General features: G+C 42.8%; 1 non-coding gene across 1 annotated transcript; it reads left to right on the top strand.

Annotated features, from left to right (window-relative positions):
- Window positions 1-8371: 8371 nt before the first annotated feature.
- On the top strand, window positions 8372-8478 carry LOC112090190. Its single transcript, XR_002901538.1, has one exon. It is a non-coding gene; the product is annotated as a small nucleolar RNA R71 (small nucleolar RNA).
- The last annotated feature ends 10726 nt before the right edge of the window (window positions 8479-19204 follow it).

Consider the following 19204-nt stretch of genomic DNA (forward strand, 5'->3'; position numbering starts at 1 on the left):
ACCTAAATGACAAGTATTTATAGTCTTCAATACTCCATGGTCTCTAGGGTTCCGGAATTGAGGGTGAGAATGACTTTGGGCTTCAGAAATATGGGCTTTAATTCGGAGCTTGAATGCTGCGGTCGAGAGTGCTGTGACCGCGGCAATTGGCTTGTTTCCCGTGTTCGGGAAGCTTCTGACCGCGGCAAATAGCTTGTTGGCCGCGGTCGCGTGAGCTGTTGGCCGACTCTGCATGGCTTCGGGGCTAATGGAATATCTTGAGATCCAACCGTTGGAATGTCTCCAAACCAAGTGCATTTGAAAGCTGGTTGATTCTTCTATAATTTGTCCAATTTTGAGGGTGATCAGACGGTGAGAAGGTCTTCGTCTCTCCATGAGAGTTCTGACAGTCTGCATTTATCCAAAAGAGTCGTTTTGTTCCATTTTATGCCTCTTTATCCCAAATTACCTGAAAAGTCTTTTAAAATCCGAAAACATAGAAATCCTTTGAAAACCTTTGGAAATGGAGTAAAAAAACCTGTAAAAGGTATTAAAGTGATCCATAAAAATGGTCGAAATCCGGTGTTATCAACTCCCCCAGACTTAGTCTTTTGTTTGTCCTCAAACAAAACAAAGGCTAAATCTTGGCGAGAGGTTTGAAAACGCAGGAACTAAACAAAATCTCAGAGACCAAACTTCTAGACCAATATCAATCAGTATGCATCAATCGGGAATAGCATAGAAAATTCTCACTAGCAATACAAGCATAACTAGTCCGTTAATCCGTCATGCGGAAATCTATGCACTAAGATCTAACTTCCAGTCAACTTGCTCTTAACAATTCATTAAAATTCTTGATGGTTCTCGTCAAAGAAAGTCTAGGCAAGGCAATCTAGGCTAGGTGTCAAAAGGGTTATTCTAGGGGTAAGGCTTAAAGTGTTTACGGGTTACCTGAAGATCTGGAGGATGCAGGATATTATGCGAAACCACAAGAGAGAGTGAAGCTGTTGGTATCCACAGTTTTCAGTCACTTTCTTCTTGCCATAGATTCCTGGTCTTCTTCCTCAGGTTCTCTCCTAACTCCCCCAGACTTATATTTTTGTAAATCTTTCAAAACCATAGCTCCTTAAACGAATAGTGGTTGCTTATTGCTCCACAAATTTCGACAATCTAGGACTCATTAGGCTTTTTGTTTTCCTCTCTCTTTTCATTCGTTTTTTTTATTATTTTTTTTTGAAGAAAGGAGGGAACACCTTTAGATATAGAGTCTTAGAGAGCATGAAATTACCAGTTAATATCTGTCTTGTAAAGATTTATGAGGTTTCTGATACTCTTCCTTCCCAATTCCATTCAGTCTCTTTTGTGAGTGACTGAAAACTACGTCACTCCTCTTCTCTCCGACGTTTTTGCACATATCTGCTGATATAAACTAAAGAGAGAATGCGTGAGGATTGAAAACAAGGGTTTTGGGTTTATGGTATGGTACCAGATAAAGATAAACTGGTCATCTAGGACGACAAAGAGTGGTAAAAGTGAGGGTATAAGACGTCCTAGATGTGTATGTCGATGCCTGCCTAAAATCAATGATGAGAAAATTAGATGTCAATATTAAGGTCAAATAAAATGAGCTAGTATATCCTGTCAGAAAGAATCTCCATGAATAGAAGTCCTCTGGTGGGAGTTCGTAGTGCAAGTAACCTAGCTACCGCCTAGTCTAGTGCTAACCACAAATAAGCTATCATGCATAGTGTAGAAGTGTGCAGGTCTAAATCATCATAGTTTTGCGTCAAACATTCCTGAAAAATACTTAATGTCAAATAGGTTACATATTAAAATTTAAAAAGTACTTGAAATTTAAAAGCAAAAGCAAGAAAATGATTAGTACGGATAGACATCCTCCCCCAGACTTAAATCACACTGTCCCCAGTGTGAAAAAGTGGGTGAGAAGATGGTGAATAAAAGCGAAATAAAATAAGATAAAAGAAAAGAAAATGATGATAGAATCGTGATGGTAGTGAAGTGCTGATCAATCACTCATCCTCCGATGTGTCTGCTGCGAACTGGTGCTGCTCTTGTAGGAAGGTGAAAACACGCTCAAAGCGTCGTCTCTGTCTCTCAACTCTGCGCTCCAGATCAGAATGGGTGTGCGATGATGTAGATGATGGGGTGCAAGAATGAAAGAGATATGAGTGTTTAAAGCTCAAGAAATGGTGAGAAAGGACGCAAACTCGTGAGGAAGAAGAAGACTCGGTGGGACACAGCTGTATTGGCGCGTTCTTTGACCGGTCAACGTCCGTACGGTCAACATTTTTTCAAAATTTGGTCACGCCATTGTTGACCGTGGCACATGACCATGTCAAAGAACGTGTGTGTGCTCTCTTTTTGCCGCGGCCTGGGTCGTCCCGTGTTGTCCGACCGTGTCAATGTCCGAATGTCGGCTTCTTTTCCAATCTGTGCCACGGTCACTCCTCCTTCCCGTGTCATCTACTCGTGGCAATCACCGAACATCGGCCCATTTCTTCTTGCTTTGCCACGGTCACATCTTCAAACGTGTCATCTAAACCGTATCAAAACCCGAGCCTTTGTCTGTCCGTGTTTGTATTGCCACGGCCAGGTCGCGGTCCCATGTCCATTGGCCGTGTCAAATCCCGAACCCAGGTTTTTGTTATCTTTGTGTTGCCACGGTCACCTTCATATCCGTGTCTCGTGGCCGTGGCAGGAACCGAATGAATGCTCAGTCTTCTTTTCTTTGCCGTGCCTTTTACCCGTTGCAAACACCAAACAATTGAAAATTTTGCCACGGCCAGCTTCCGTTCCATGTCTCCTGGGCGTGTCAAGTCCCAAACTCAGGTCCATTCCTCATTTCTTTTTGCCACGGTCACCAGTGTCCCGTGTTTTCTCACCGTGGCAATCACCGAACTCTTGCTTCTTTTGCCACGGCCAGGTCTTGAGACCGTGATTCATTCCCCGTGGCTTAGCTAAGAAGCTTGCCACGGCCTGGTTTCTGACCGTGAACGGTGACCATGCTCAAGGCCGAGCATAAGTTTGTGCCCACTCATTCATTCCTTTTCATCTTTTGTTCACTTTCCAAGGGTCCACACTCAAACCTGTAACCTGTAGACACTAAACAAACCCATCAAAACATCCTAAAACATAAAAAGGAAAGAAATTAAAAGATCAAAAGCATATTTACAAAAGATAAGCTTGGGGTGTCTCCCAAGAGCACTTTGTTTAAAGTCTATAAGTTTGACTTTGGAAACCTGTTTAACAGGCTGGTGGTGGATCAAGAAGGGGAACTGATGTAGCTTCCTCCTTCCTTTGTGAAACCAGATAGTGCTTGATCCTTTGGCCATTTACCACAAACTCTTGACCATTCTTTTTTTCTAAGACAACAGCTCCATATGGCCTGACTTCAAGAACTTTAAAGGGACCAGACCATCTAGACTTAAGTTTTCCAGGAAACAACTTAAGCCTAGAGTTGAACAGCAACACCAGATCACCATCCTTGAACTCCCTTTTCAGAATCTTTTGATCATGCAGAGCCTAGGTCTTCTCCTTATAGATCTTTGAGCTTTCAAAAGCCCCAAGCCTGATCTCTTTAAGTTCATGGAGTTGCATGACCCTTTTCTCTTGAGCAGTCTTGATATCAAAGTTCAGCAACTTTACAGCCCACAAAGCCTTGTACTCCAGCTCAACGGGAAGGTGGCAGCTCTTCCCATATAGCAGATTGAAAGGTGATGTCCCAATTGGAGTTTTAAAGGCAGTTCTATAAGCCCACAATGCATCATCTAGCCTCTTGCTCCAATCTTTTCTGCTTGAGCTAACAGTCCTCTCAAGGATGGTTTTGATCTGTCTATTAGATACTTCAACCTGGCCACTAGTTTGAGGATGATAAGGAGTAGCTACGTTGTGTTTCACTCCATGCTTTCTCAGCAAACCCTCCAAAGTCTTGTTCACAAAATGAGATCCTCCATCAGAGATAACAACCCTTGGAACTCCAAATCTTGGGAAGATAATGCTCTTGAACAGCTTCACCACAACCTTGAAATCATTCGTAGGGGAAGCAATGGCCTCAACCCATTTGGACACATAGTTCACAGCAACAAGTATATACTGATTCCCATAGGATGAAATGAAGGGCCCCATAAAGTCAATCCCCCAGCAATCAAAGATCTCAACTTCTAGAATTGGGTTTAGGGGCATCTCACTCCTCTTTGATATGTTCCCATGCCTCTGACAGGCATCACATGCTGAAACAACTAGCTGAGAATCTTTGAACATTGTGGGCCACCAAAACCCACTCTGAAGAACCTTGGCCACAGTTTTGAATGCTCCCATGTGACCCCCAAAAGCTGAACCATGACACTCTTGCAACACAGGTTGCATCTCTTCCTCAGCAAGACACCTTCTATACAGCTGATCTTTGTTCAGGACATAGAGGTAGGGCTCATCCCAATGGTATCTTTGAACTTCTCTGAAGAACCTCTTCTTGTGGTAAGCATCTAATTCTGGTGGTTCCACCCCACAGGCAAGATAGTTCACTATGTCAGCAAACTGAACCATGACACTCTTGCAACACAGGTTGCATCTCTTCCTCAGCAAGACACCTTCTATACAGCTGATCTTTGTTCAGGACATAGAGGTAGGGCTCATCCCAATGGTATCTTTGAACTTCTCTGAAGAACCTCTTCTTGTGGTAAGCATCTAATTCTGGTGGTTCCACCCCACAGGCAAGATAGTTCACTATGTCAGCAAACCAAGGCATCCTCCTCTCTTGGATGCTATCCACTTCTTCAAACTCCAAGTAAGAATGGGGCACCATCAGTGATTCCTCAGGAAGACTGTCATTAAGAGGGACTTCAGAGTCTATTCTCAACCTAGAGAGATGGTCTGCCTCTATACCCTTTTTGTCCTGTACTTCCATATCAAACTCCTGAAGTAGAAGAACCCATCTCAATAGTCTTAGCTTGTGGGCTGCATGATCAGTATATACAATGACTTTTGATCTCCGCACGTAGCTTCTGAATTTATCAAAGGAAAAGACTATTGCCAGCCTTTTCTTCTCAGTATTAGCATACTTCTCTTGTGCAGAGTCAAGTGTTCTACTGGCATAGTAGATGACATGTAGCTTCTTGTCCTTCCTTTTCCCAAGAACTGCTCCAACAGCAAAATCAGATGCATCTGTCATGACCTCAAAAGGAAGGGACCAGTCTGGTGCCTGGACTATTGGTGCACTGACTAATGCATCCTTGATCAACTTGAAAGGCCTCTTCACATTCAGCATCAAAGATGAAATCAACTTCTTTACACAACAGCCTTGTCAAAGGTCTGGCTATTCTTGAGAAGTCTTTGATAAATCTTCTGTAAGATCCTGCATGCCCAAGGAAACTCCTTATCCCTTTGACTGAAGTGGGAGTTTGCAGATTCACCATTACTTCCACTTTTGCTCTGTCAACCTCTATGCCCTTCTCAGATATCTTGTGCCCAATAACTATTCCTTCCTGCACCATGAAGTGGTATTTCTCCCAGTTCAACACCAAGTTATGCTGCTCACATCTCTCCAAGACCTATGACAAATTAGAGAGACAATCCGAGAAGGAGAAGCCATAGACACTAAAGTCATCCATGAACACCTCCACCTTCTCTTCAATTATCTCAGAGAATATATGCATCATGCAACGTTGAAATGTGGCAGGGGCATTACAGAGACCGAAAGGCATTCGCCTGTATGCAAAGGTGCCATAAGGGCATGTGAATGTTGTTTTCTCTTGATCTCGGGGATCTATGGGAATTTGGAAGAACCCTGAGTACCCATCGAGAAAACAAAAGAAGGGATGGTTTGCAAGCCTCTCTAACATCTGATCAATGAAAGTCAAAGGAAAATGATCCTTTCTAGAGGCTGCATTGAGCTTTCTATAGTCTATACACATTCTGTGTCCTGTGACTGTCCTAGTAGCTATCAGCTCATCCTTCTCGTTTTTAACCACTGTGATACCACCCTTCTTGGGCACAACATGAACAGGAGACACCCATGTTGAGTCAGAGATTGGGTAAATTATCCCTGCCTCAAGAAGTTTTAGTATATCCTTCTTAACCACTTCCTTAAGGTTGGGGTTAAGACGTCGTTGATGCTCAATAGAGGACATAGATAGGTCCTCTAGGTGAATCCTGTGGGTGCAAATGTCAGGAGAGATCCCTCCAATATCAGCCAAAGAATATCTTATGGCTCTCCTGAACTTTCTTATCTCACTAAGCAATGCACTCTCTTGATGCTCTAATAAGCTATCATTGATGATTACTGGATATGTGGAGTTTAAGCCCAAGAAAGCATACCTGAGCCCTGTAGGTAGAGGCTTGAGCTCAACAGGGGGTGCATCAGCCTCATTCCAATCCTGGTCTAATCTGCTTTGGCTGGTGTCTGATCCTTTGACAGCAAAAACCTTAGAGCCACTTTGTTCCAGTTCCAAAAACCTTGTCTCAAGACCTAGCTCTCTAGCATTGTCCAAATACAACTTGTACCCTTCACTTGCTTCTGCTAAAGAGCCCAATGTCTCCTTGTTCTTGAGTTAGAGCAGCTTGAAGAGGATCCTCAGTGTTCAGCTCCTCAAGCAACTCATCAGCCAACTGATCCATTGTCTCCGCATAGAAACATTGACCTTCAATGGTGGGTTTCTTCATCATCTCATTCACATCAAACTTGAGCTTTTCAGACCCAAGTTGAAGCTCTATTATCCCACCTCTCACATCAATTATGGCTCCTGCAGTTGCCAAGAATGGCCTGCCCAAGATAAGAGGATCTACTGGTTCCTCATCCATTTCCAGCACAAAAAAATCTGTTGGAACCTCAAAACCACCTATCTTGACAGGTAGATCTTCCAACATACCAACAGGCAATCTAACAGATCAATCTGCAAGGATAAGAGAAATCCTTGCAGGTTTGAAGACTCTAAAGCCCAGCTTCTTTGCTATGGAGAATGGCATCAAGCTGACTGATGCTCCTAGATCACAAAGACATCCAGCGAATAGAAGAGGTCCAATGGCACAAGGGAGTGTGAAACTTCCTGGATCAATCAAATTTCTTGGAATGGACTTCTTCTGAATGATAGCGCTGCATTCATGACTTAGTACCACCATGCCTTGAACCTCTTTTGTCTTGTTCAGAATGGCATCCTTCAAAAACTTGCCCATCTTTGGCATCATTAGAAATGCATCAATCAGAGGCATTGTGAGTGGTGTCTCCTTGAGTGCCTTCTCAAATACAGCTCTTGCCTTGTCTACAAGCTGCTTCTTAAACCTCCCTGGGAATGGGAGCTTGGGTTGGCATGGAGGTGGTGGCACATATACCTTTTCTGGTTCAGGTTCCTTTGCTACCTCTTTACCCTTTTCTGTCCTTGATTTCTCGGCAACTAGATCATCTTTTAAGGCTGCCTCCCCATCAGTTTGATCATTGTCCTCAATGATCACATTGTTCTTCTCAATACCAGGTAACTCTTTTCCACTCCTCAGTGTAATGGCCTTAGCATATTCCTTGGGGTTGGGTTCAGGTTTTCCAGGTAGGTGACCTTGGTTCCTTGAGCTTGAGGCCAGGTTCTGCTTCAGTTACTTGATTTCCTGCTGCATGGCTGCATTCTGGCTTGCAAAGATCTGTTGAACCTGAAGTAGTTGTTGCAGGATACCAACCTTATCTGAACCCATCTGTGGCTGCTGTTGAACCGTTGGTGGCTGAAACTGTTGTTGAACCGGCGCCTGCTGTTGGAACTATGGAGGACAAAACCCTGGTGGTGCCTTTTGCTGCTGTGAACTGAAACTAGGACCTTGAAATGGTTGATGTTGCTGACCAAAACCCTGATTCTGAGCAAATTGATTTTTGGGTTGAAAAGACCCTTAAAAATTGTTCTTGGGAACAAGGTTCTGTGGAGCTTGAGAATTGGGATAGACTTGATCTTGTGAGTTAGCTACATTGGTGTTCCTGTAGGAAAGGTTTGGATTGGCATTACCATACTGATATCTCTGGAACCTCTGATTCCCAATGTAGTTAAGCTCCTCCTGGGTAAGGCCTTCTTCACTTATGTTCTCAAAGATTTGAGAAGGTTCCTCATATTCTCCAACAAAATGCATTGGCTTCTGAGTGGTGAATTTCAACTTGTCCAATTCACTTCTCAACTCCTTAACTTCTCTGCTGAGCCTCTGTTCTGAGCTTGAACCTTCAGATCTATTTGATCTGTCATAGTCTTCACCATAAGTGTCATTGCTCATTGCCAAATTCTCCACTAGCTCTAAAGCAGCATGAATTTCTTTACCCAGAAAGTTCCCATTGGAAGCAGTATCCAGCTGGTTTCTAATCTTGGGAAGAGCTCCTCTATAAAGTGTGCTGAGAAGAGAAGCCTCACTAAACCCATGGTGTGGGCATTGGTTTGTGTAGCTCCTGAATCTCTCATATGCTTCACCAAAACTCTCATTGCTGTGCTGAGTGAAGCTAGAGATTTGATTCCTTAGTTTAGCAGTTCTAGAGGTGGAGAAGAACTTAGGCAGAAAGGCTTGCTTGCATTGCTCCCAGGTTTGAATGGAGCCTCTTGGAAGATTCTGTTCCTGATGAACATTACCCTGATTTAACCCTTGACCAACTCCATTACCAGCTCCATTACCCTGAGCCTGTTGCTCCTGAACCGGTTGTTCTATATCCACCACGTGCTCTCTTTGTTCTTCCATATCAGCCTGATCAATCTGTCTTCCACGTCTGTCCCTTCTCCTCCTTGGTGCCAAAAGATTGATGTTGTCGTTGAGAGGGAAAGGTGGACCACAGTTTCTTGATCTAGACCTGGTGTTCATGCACCTGAAATCACAAACAAAACTTGAAAGTAATCAGTAAAAACAAGAAAATAAGCACTTGATCTCAAGAACAGATCAGAGCTTAATGCTAAACAAACCACAATTTGGCAACGGTGCCAATTGATAACTAAGAGTTTTCAAGGCTCTTTGTAGAGGTTATCAATCCCCTGTCTTGTAGTACAAGGGGTTTATCAATCCATATGTGGTGTTAGACACTAAACTATGTGATCAGGTTCTTAATTCAAGCAAACAAGAGTGGTTTTGATTAACTAATGACAACTACAAACTTAAAAACAGGATTAAAGACTAAAGAAGGACTAAACAATGACAAGTGATATGATTATGATATGATGGAGGCATGAGATTCTAGACATGATAGTTGGTTAGGGTGATTTGGTGCTAAACTAGAAATGCTAATGACAATGATCAGACATGATTCAAATGATTAAGAACTCGAATCTAGGTTAATCCTCTCATGAAAGTATTAACCCCTATACTAATCCATTTTCAAACCAAATCATCATTTGTGAAATATGAATCAATATGCATTAATAAACAGTTCTAATGATCATTCAAGCAAATAGCTATACATCATCATGCAGCAAATGCTTAAACCTCTAATACAGCTCTTTCAGGAATTTCATCAAACACTTTTGGTGCATGAAATTCCCAGAATCTAGATCTCAAGTGATATGCAAGGATCCAGCATAGAGAACAGCTGTTTAGAGAGATGAATCAATGAATCTAGCCCTTAGCACTCCTAATCTAACACTTTCGCACCCTAACCTACACATCTAGAACCTCATTAAGGTGACTACTCCCTAATCATACTAATCTCTCTTAAACCTTTGCAAGTTGAGAAGATTGGCATGATTAATGATGATAAATAGAGATGGAGATGATAGATTAAGGGGAAAACACTCTTCAAATCGATATTAAACTCAAAAGCAAGGTATTAACAAGTGGTTTTTCACCAAAAAGAAAAAGAGACTAAAAATGGGATAAAAGTTCTCTCCAAATTCGGTCTAAAATGTATTTATAGATGCCTTAGACGAACCGGGTCAACCCAGAACAAACCGGGTACTGACCCGGCCTTGGTGGGTAAAAGATGAGTTTGCCACGGTCCAGCATGTTCTTGGTCAGGCCATGGCAAGTGACCGGGTCAAAGTCTTGTTCGCGTGTTCTTGGATGAATCTTGGTGCCACGGTCTAGCAAGTCTTGGTTCAATACCCGTGGCAAGTGGTCGTGTCAAATGCCGAAAGTTTGTGCAAGGTTGCCACGGCCAAGTCCTAGACCGTGACATTCAGACCGTGTCAATCGCCGAGAGTGTGTAAAGAGTTGCCACGGTCAAGTCCTAGACCGTGGCATTCAGACCGTGTCAATCGCCGAAAGTGTGTAAAAAGTTGCCACGGTCAATTCCTAGACTGTGGCATTGAGACCGTGTCAAGTGCCGAATGCTTGTAAAATCTTTCCCGGTCAAATGTTACTTTGCCACGGTCAAGTGTAGACCGTGGCATGAAGATTGTGTCAAACGCCGAAGGATTGCAATTAAGTGCCAAGGCCAGGTGTGGACCGTGACACTCCATCGTGGCATCTTTCACTTAGCTCGCATCGTTCAGGGCTGCTTATACCACTTTGCATTCCGGAAGGCTTAACTTCCAGGATATTGGTCCGAATTGTGTGATTCTAGTTGCAGAGGACAGAAGACTCATATAACTCCAACTTTGGTGAAGTAATCTTCGGTGCTTGGGAAGTGGAAGGCTTCCTGGAGGGCTCATCTTCAAAGTGCATTTACACGATCAGAGAGAGGCGTCTAGGCATGTGTCCATTCCGGAAACGTTATCTTCCTGCTCATAGCTCTGAATTGAATGATCTCGGACGTTCTGGAAAGAAGACTCAAATATCTATGATTCTCATGAAGGCCTCGGAAACTGAATCGGCCTGGAAGTACACCGTAGGTACGTGTTTTGGCCAATAAAATCCACCCGCGGTACGTGTTTTGGCCGATAAAATCAACCCGCAGTACGCGAGAATGACCGAGAACCTCCAAAAACTCAGTTTTGCCATTTTTCAACCCTTGATCACCATTTCTCTTCCTGGATCCATCTCTTCAATTCCAAATAGCTCCAGTTGCACCTGATAAACACTCAAAACATGCAAAGACTCATTGGGACCTAATGCATCTCCTAAGTCCTAAAACAAACTCTAAGGACCTAAAATGCAAGGAATAAGATATGCTTTGGAATGAAATATACAACCTAAATGATGCAAATTATGAACATATCAATGACCATCTCGCACATATACATTCTGTAGTGTGCGACCTGGGCTTGCGAGTGGGGAAGGAGCTGAACTGAGCCGCACAAGAACATGCAAGATGAAGTGCTAGATGGATGTGCGGCTGAGAAAGGAGTTGACCATCTAGGAGTCTTGAGGCCCTTTTGGTGCGAGATGGGTGTGCGGGTCAGTCATGGACGTGACCATCTCGCACACCAGCCACCAGACCCAACTGAGCCAAGTCAGTATCCATTTTGTCCTGGACTGACCCGGTCCAAGACCCTTAGTATAAATAGTTTTTTGGTAGAAAAACCCTAGACCGGATCTTCTATCTTGTTTTCTCTTTGTTTCTCTTTCCTTTTTAGTGTAAAACAAGTTTGATCAAGAGATATCTGAGGGATTTAATCATCTTAAAGTTGTTTCTGATCATCTCATCTTCTTATCCTTGCTTCTAATCATGTTTAACACCATCTCTTGCAAAAGATTAGGTGTGTTAAGCATGATTAGTGAGTAGTCTTCTTTTAAACTTCTAGGTGTGTAGATTAGGGTTCTTGGATGTAGATTAATGATTGTTTAAGCTTAGATTCTCTTCTCCTTTCCTTAGTTATCTGATCCTAATGCTAGATCCTTGCACATCAATTGGGGCTAGAATCTGGGTCTTTCATGCACCTAAAGTGTTTGATGAAATGCCTGAATGAAAGCTAACTAAGGGTTTATACATTAATGCCATGATGAAGTTTGTTAATTGCATAAATGGGAATTTGGTTCATATTTCACAAATGGTAATTTGGTTTGAAAGTGGATTAGTGTAGAGATTAATGCCTTCATGAGAGGATTAGTTTAGTTTAGAGTTCTAAGTTAATTGGAATTGAGATCATGTGATTGCTTGCTATATCTTTATGTGTAAGATTCAGTCTATCTTAGCTCATTTTTTGATGCACAAAGAGGTTGTCTGGTCATTTTAGACTTGGAACCTTATGCTTGTTTATTCCTTATTCACTAATGGGAATTAGTCTTGATTAAGTAATTTGCAAAGAATTAATCTGCTTTAGAAATCTGTCATGGGAATGAATTAATCTGCTTTAGAAGTCTAGACTAAATAATTGCAAGTGTTGCATTGTTTTCTTAGCATCATGAATCAACATTTAAAGCACCCAGATCAATGATCACACCTAGAGGTTTAGCTTTCTCTTTATTTTGAATTTGAGTATTTTCTTGTTTGTCTTGTTTGCTTTTTTAGTTCTCAATGATTACTTGCTTCTTGTTAGTTTTATGTTTTAGATCATTTTGTTACCAAAACCTGTTTAATTAGACTTGGATTTAGAATTGATCATCATAGTCTTAGTGTCTAGAATCTCTCCATTTGGATTGACCCTCAACTGCTACAACACAAGAGGTTAATTGACCTTAGTAGGCTATAAAACCTACTATCAATTTCCATCTCGGTTAAGCTACGACTCACATAGAAAACAGGTTTCTGCTCTCCCGCTCTTCTATGACCAGTACTCCACTTACTGCAGTTTCTGACATGGCGATTTACAGGAACAGTGGTTCTCCTTCCACTGGCTTCGTAAGGACCGGAGGATTCGCTAAGTATAATTTCAGATCTTGGAATGCCTTATCGCACCGGTCATCCCATTCAAATTTCTTATGGCCCCTAAGGGTATCATAGAAAGGTAGACATTTGTCGGTCGACCTGGAAACAAACCGGTTGAGAGCTGCTACGCGTTCCGTCAATCTTTGGACTTCTTGTTTCGTTCTCGGTGATAACTAAGAGTTTTCAGGCTCTTAGAAGGGTTATCAATCCCCTTGTCAAAGTAGTATAAGGGGTGTCAAACCAAGCTTGTAAACGAGACACTAGCCTATGTCATTTGTTCACTTAAGTCAAGACAAGATGATAAAAGTTTGGTGACCATGATTAACAGGTACATGAGCAATAAAGTTAAATAAAAGCAGAGATTTAAACTAATCAAGATGCAAATAACAAACAGGTGATTCAGATGATGGTAATGAATGATAAAGGCAGAAGCTTTAGACAGGATATTTGACTCGGGTGCTTCCAAGTTAGACTAAGGGGCTAATGAATCATTTTATCAAGCGATTTCATTTGACTTTGAACTCAAGGCACGTTAATCTTCTCATGAAAGTATTAAACGTCTAAACTGATCCTCTTTCATACCAAAATCCCTTTTGAGAAGCACGAATTAGTCAGCAATAAGAATCGGTTCAAAAACGTCATTTAAGAGAACAAACTATCACTCTCGCGATGAAAGACTCTTAAACCCTTAACGGAGTGGTTCAGACATTTCTACAAACACTTCTGATGCGAGATATGTCTCAGATCTGAACCTCAAGTGATGTGCTTGGATCCAGCTTAGAGATCTCGTCGGTTAAGGAATGAAACATGGAAGACTAGACACCTAAACCCATTAATCCACCTTGAAAGCACCCTAATCTACCTATCTAAAGCCGCTTAAACGACTACTCACTGATCATAACGAGCTCACTAAGTCCTTTGCAAGACGTGTAGCTAGTCATGATAAGGAGTTTGATGTTGGATGATAAAAGAAATAAAGAAAGAACAAGATTCTGATGCAAAAACGAGATATCGGATTAGATTAATCAAGTTTCACAAAAGAGGCAAGTTCTTAGAGCTAAAAACAGATAAGATATCTCATAACTAGGTTTTTAGTCTCAAAATGTATTTATAGCAAAGGGAAAGTGTCGCGGGTCAGCCCGGAACAAACCAGGTACTGAACCGCCTTCTTGGGTTGATGGGTGAGTGCCATGGTGTGTCGGAAAGTGAAGCCGAGGTCTTCATGCCAAGGCGTGCACGTGAGTCAGGATCCAGATAAAGATCTCATGAAGAACACGTCAAGAACATGCATGAACCCTAGTCTTTGATCTATCCTCACGTGTATGTTCTTGAGCCATTCTGTTCTTGATTCTGGGTTCGTGACAAGGGACCTCAGGATAAAATGTCGAGGGGTCATGATGTCGAGGTGTTTGGGAGAACACAGTCCGGCATGCACGCCGAGGTCATTACACCGAGGTGTACTTTCAACACTTAGTCGTTTCCAGCTTCAATTCTTACGTATGCATGCCTCGATCTAACCATGCCAAGGCTTTGGCACGAGGTCTAGTCCAGAATACATCCAAGATATGAGCCTCGACTTGAGTGACGCCAAGGTAAAGATACCGAGGCTTGTGAAAATACTTAGCGCGTATCGCAACTCTTTTAGGCTTGTATCGACCATGTCACCTTCCGGAAGCAATAACTTTCAGCACACGACTCCAATTGCTCTGGGACCAGTTCCACAGTCAAGATGACTCAATAAGCTCGAACTTTGGTGAAGAAACCATCGGAGATTGGGGAGTGGAAGGCTTCCTGGATTTAACATCTTTGCGCCGCATTGAAATCACCGGAAAATAGACTTTTAGACCGATGTGAACTCCAGAGACCCTATCTTCCAAACCTTTGCTCCGAATTGAGCGATTCCAAATGCTCTGAGAAGATCTTCCATGGATCTCGAACTTTGGTGAAGACCGGGTAAGCTGGTTCGGTCTGGAGGGGCTCCGTCCGCCATGATCTTTGAAGTTCGTGCAATGCTGGTGAATGCTCCGGAAGCCATATCTTTCTCTCCACTGGTCCGAATTGGATGATTCCAAATGTTCTGGAATCTTTGCTTGATTATCTCCAACTTTGGTGAAGACCTCGCCAACTGATTCGGACCGGAAGGTTCCCCGGATTGCTGATCTCTGAATTGCGCGGGCAAGGACAACTTTTGGTCGTAAAAACCTTCCCGCGGTAAGAAAAATGGCCGAGGGCTGTGTACCGCGGTAAGCTTTTTGGTCGTAAAATCTTGCCTCGGTCAAAAACTTGTCCCGTGGTATTTTTGCACTCGATACTCGATTCTGGCCGATCGGTAAGGTTTTTGGCCGGTAATGAGCGTCCGGTAAACATTTTGGCCGAGGTTTCCGACCAGCCGATACGAGATTTGGCCGAGAAATTCCTCCAAGCGGTTTTCACCATTTTTGACCCTTTTTTTCACCGTTTTCTTTTCTGTTCCTCTTCTTAGGATCCAATTGGTCTCCAAAGCTCCTGATAAAGACTTCAAAACATGCAAAACTCTTTGGGACCTAATGCAAGCCCTAAGTCCTATTTTAACGCCTAAAGACTCAATTTACATGAAAAAACACATGATGAGGACTCTATAATGCAATCTAAATGATGTAAACTATAGACATATCACTCGGAGACGCCATTTCTATCAACGTGTTGAGTTGCTTTGGATTTGCTTCGATTCCTCGATGGGTTACGAGGTACCCAAGGAATTCTCGAGACATCACCGCGAAGTAACACTTCGCTGGGTTCAGCTTCATGTTATGCAGGTTCAACTGCTCGAAACAGTCTTGCGGATGCTTCACGTGATCCTTCTCCTCGAGCGACTTAACCAGCATGTCATCTATATAAACTTCCATCGTCTTGCCGAGCTGTTTTGCAACCATTTTGTTGACGAGCCTCTGGTAACTTGCGTCCGCGTTCTTGAGTCGAAAAGGCATCACCTTGTAGCAGTAAATTCTCCGATCTGTTATGAACGCCATTTTTTCCCTATCATCGGGGTTTATGCATATCTGGTTGTACCCCGAAAAAGCGTCCATGAATGTGAGCAGTTTATTCCCCGATGTAGCTTCGACTAGTCGATCAATATGAGGTAGCGGAAAACTGTCCTTCAGGCACGCCTTATTGAGGTTGGTAAAATCTACGCACACACGCCATTTACCATTTTTTTTCTTCACCACTAGGGGATTGGCTAGCCAATCTGGGTTTTAGCCTCGGCAATTGAACCCACCTTTAAGAGTCGTTCTACTTCGTCATTCACTGTCTTGGCTCGGTCGGGACCTAGCTATCTTCTCTTTTGCTTCACCGGTTGGAATGTCGAGTCTACGTTGAGCTAATGGCACGCCACGTCGATGCTAATTCCTGGCATGTCTTCCGGAGTCCATGCGAATGTTCCAACGTTCTGATTTAAGAAAGCAATGATCTCCGCCTTAATTGCCTCGTCAAGTGTCGCTCCGATCTCTACGCACCGCTCCGGATGTAATTTGTTTATGCATACCGAGATCACCGGATCACAGCTCAGCGCGCTTTTCTCCTCACGCGCCTCGCTGATTTGTAATTGCTATAAGAGCTTGGCGAGCTTGTTCGCGGGTTCTCTGTTCGGCTTTAGTTTTTTCCTGTTATCGTCTGCGACCGAGTCTACCATGGGCTTCCTCATCTTATGCTCGGCAAAAAAACACATACGCGACTCTTTTTGGTTTCCACATATCGTCTTGATTCCGCCAGGAGTCGGGAACTTGACGCATAAATGATATGTTGATGGAACGGCTCGCATCGAGTTCAACCACGGCGTTCACATGATTAAGTTGTAAATTGCCAGATGATCAGCTACGGAAAACTCCACAACTTTCGTTACTCCTCCTGCTTGCACGGGAAGCCTGATCATCCCGATTGTCATTGTTGTTTCCCTTGAGAATCCCGTTAATGGCTTCAGGACAGCAGTTACTTCGGACCAATCGATTTAATCCTCCTAAGGGTTTCGCGGAAGATAACGTCTACCGAGCTTACTGTATCAATTAATATTCTGGCGACATCGTGATCCCTAATAGTAAGCTCGATCACGAGGGGATCACTATGTGGTGTGTCGATTCCCACTGTTTCGTCTTCCGAAAAGAAGATTGTTGTAGCGGGATGGTTTGGAGGCTCCGCCCTGTTAATACTTGCATCGAGTCTCCGCTGGAAACCTTTAATCGACGATATGGTGTCAAGCATATTTAATCCAAATTCTCAAAGTGATGTACTCTCAAGGAAAAAACCTATCATTACTCCCTGCAAGATGCAACCTATATGATGCAACTAGACTCAATCTAAAAATGTGAAATGCAATTAGAATGAACATTTTTTTGTGAAAATTTTTCTGATTTTTTGATTTTTTTTTTGGTTTTTATATGCACTTAGATGCAGACTCAAGATGCAAATCAAAATAAGAACAAGAGAAAACATGATTAGTAAACACAAAACCCCTCCTCCACACTTAAATAACACAGTCCCTTGTGTTATAAAAGCATGAGAAAGAAGAAAAATCAAATTCAAAATGCAAATGACAAATGAAAAATGCTGAATGCTTATTTACAAGTGTTTAGAGTGATACATGGTGAGGTTTTTATGCAAAGGTGGAGTGAGTAGCTGCACCAAGTGAGGCTAGAGATCACCGGAGATGGGTTTGGCTTGGCCTGTACTCCCGTGTGCATCATGGACTTCCCTTGGACCGACTCGCACTGCTAAGTCGCACATAGACCTTGCTGAACTCTTGAGCGAGATGGGACCTTATCTTTCTGTATCGCACACCCAAGTCGCACAAGAGATGATCCTTAAAGCCCTGGCGTCCTCCTTTATGTACTACATAGACTCTTCTTTGATCTCACTCGCATGACCAACTCGGTTCTTTTGGCGAATATTTGTGCGACTTAGGATTCTTCTTGTCCACCCCGCATGCCTATCTTGCACAGACCATTCCCTTAAGAGCATTGTCTTCTTCCTGGTCTGCGACATGGTACGGTCCTTGAATTGACTCGCACACCTAAGTCGGTGCAAACAGCTAATGTTTGTGCGGCCTGGATTCTTTTCACGCTGAACCACACGCCTGACTCGCACACATCAACACTTGAACACCTCGGCCTCTCCTTTGTGGTGTGCGACCTGGGAGGATATTGAGCCAACCCACATAACCAACTCAGTGTAAACAACGAGTATGTGTGCGGCTCGGTCTCCTCTTTGTCTAACTCGCAAGCCCATCTTGCTGTGACGAACTCCTGAAATCTTTGCCTTCTACTTCTGGTGTGCGGCCTCGGCTGTGAGGAGCCAGCTCGCAGGACCAAGTAGATCTGTTCAGCGAACGTTTGTGCGGCTTGGTCTCACATGGATCCAACTCGCAGAACCAAATCGCAGATCAGCAATACTTAGAGATTTTTCTTGCGCAAACCTTTTTCTGCTAGGTGAATGACTCGCACAACCAAGTTGGTGTCTTCTGCGAGTTCATGTGCGAGTTGGTGCCTAGCTTGACTGAGCCATACACCCAAGTAGCACACAGGCGTCCATCAAGTTTCCATGCCTTAACCTCTTTCTCACCCTTCTCACAAGCTCCATTTCATTTTGTTCTTGAGCCACAGCCTCCAAAAGTTACCTGGGACCTGAGAACACCTCACAAAACCCATCAAAAGATCCTAAAACATAAAAAGAAAGAAAAGAAAAGATTAAAAGAACTATGTACAAGGATAAGCTTGGGGTATCTCCCAGGAGCACTTTGTTTGAAGTCAATGAGTTTGACTTTGCAAAACCATTTCTTAGTTGGGGTGAGGAGGATCACTGATGCTCTTTGGCATCTCAATGGTCTTCAGCATGAAAGCTGAGGTTGGCTGTCTTTGATAACCATTAGATCCCTGTCCTTGATGTCCCATCTTGAGGCCTTTGTGCACCATCTCCTGAATACCAATTGATATACAAGGGTTTTTAGGCTCTTGAGGGCTATCAATCCCTTTAATCAATGTAGTATAAAGGGTGTCAAACCAAGCATGTGGAAGCTAGACACTAGACTATATGAACTGTTTCTTAATTCAAGTAAACAAGTGAGGTTTTGATTAACCGAATGGATACTAAAGACTTAAACAAGATTAATGACTAAGTAAATGATCAAAAAAAGTAGCAAATGAAAAATGATATGGATATGGAATGATGGAAGCAAGAGATGCTAGACATGATAGCTGGTTAGGGTGCTTTGGTGCTAAACTAGAAATGCTAATGACAATAATGAAAAATGATTCAAATGATTTAGAACTCTAATCAAGCCTTAATCTTTCCCAAGCATCAAGACACAAATCAAGTTATTTCACATACCCAATCATCATTGGAGATCAAACAACAAGACAGCATTAAGAATCAGTTCTAAGTGATCATTTATGCAAATAACAAAACATCATCATGTGGTTAATGCATAAACCTCTAATATAGCTCTTTCAGGAATTTCATCAAACACTTGTGGTGCATAAAAAACTCAGATTC

Source organism: Eutrema salsugineum, unplaced genomic scaffold (assembly GCF_000478725.1).
Source record: "Eutrema salsugineum unplaced genomic scaffold, Eutsalg1_0 scaffold_11, whole genome shotgun sequence".
NCBI lineage: Eukaryota > Viridiplantae > Streptophyta > Magnoliopsida > Brassicales > Brassicaceae > Eutrema > Eutrema salsugineum.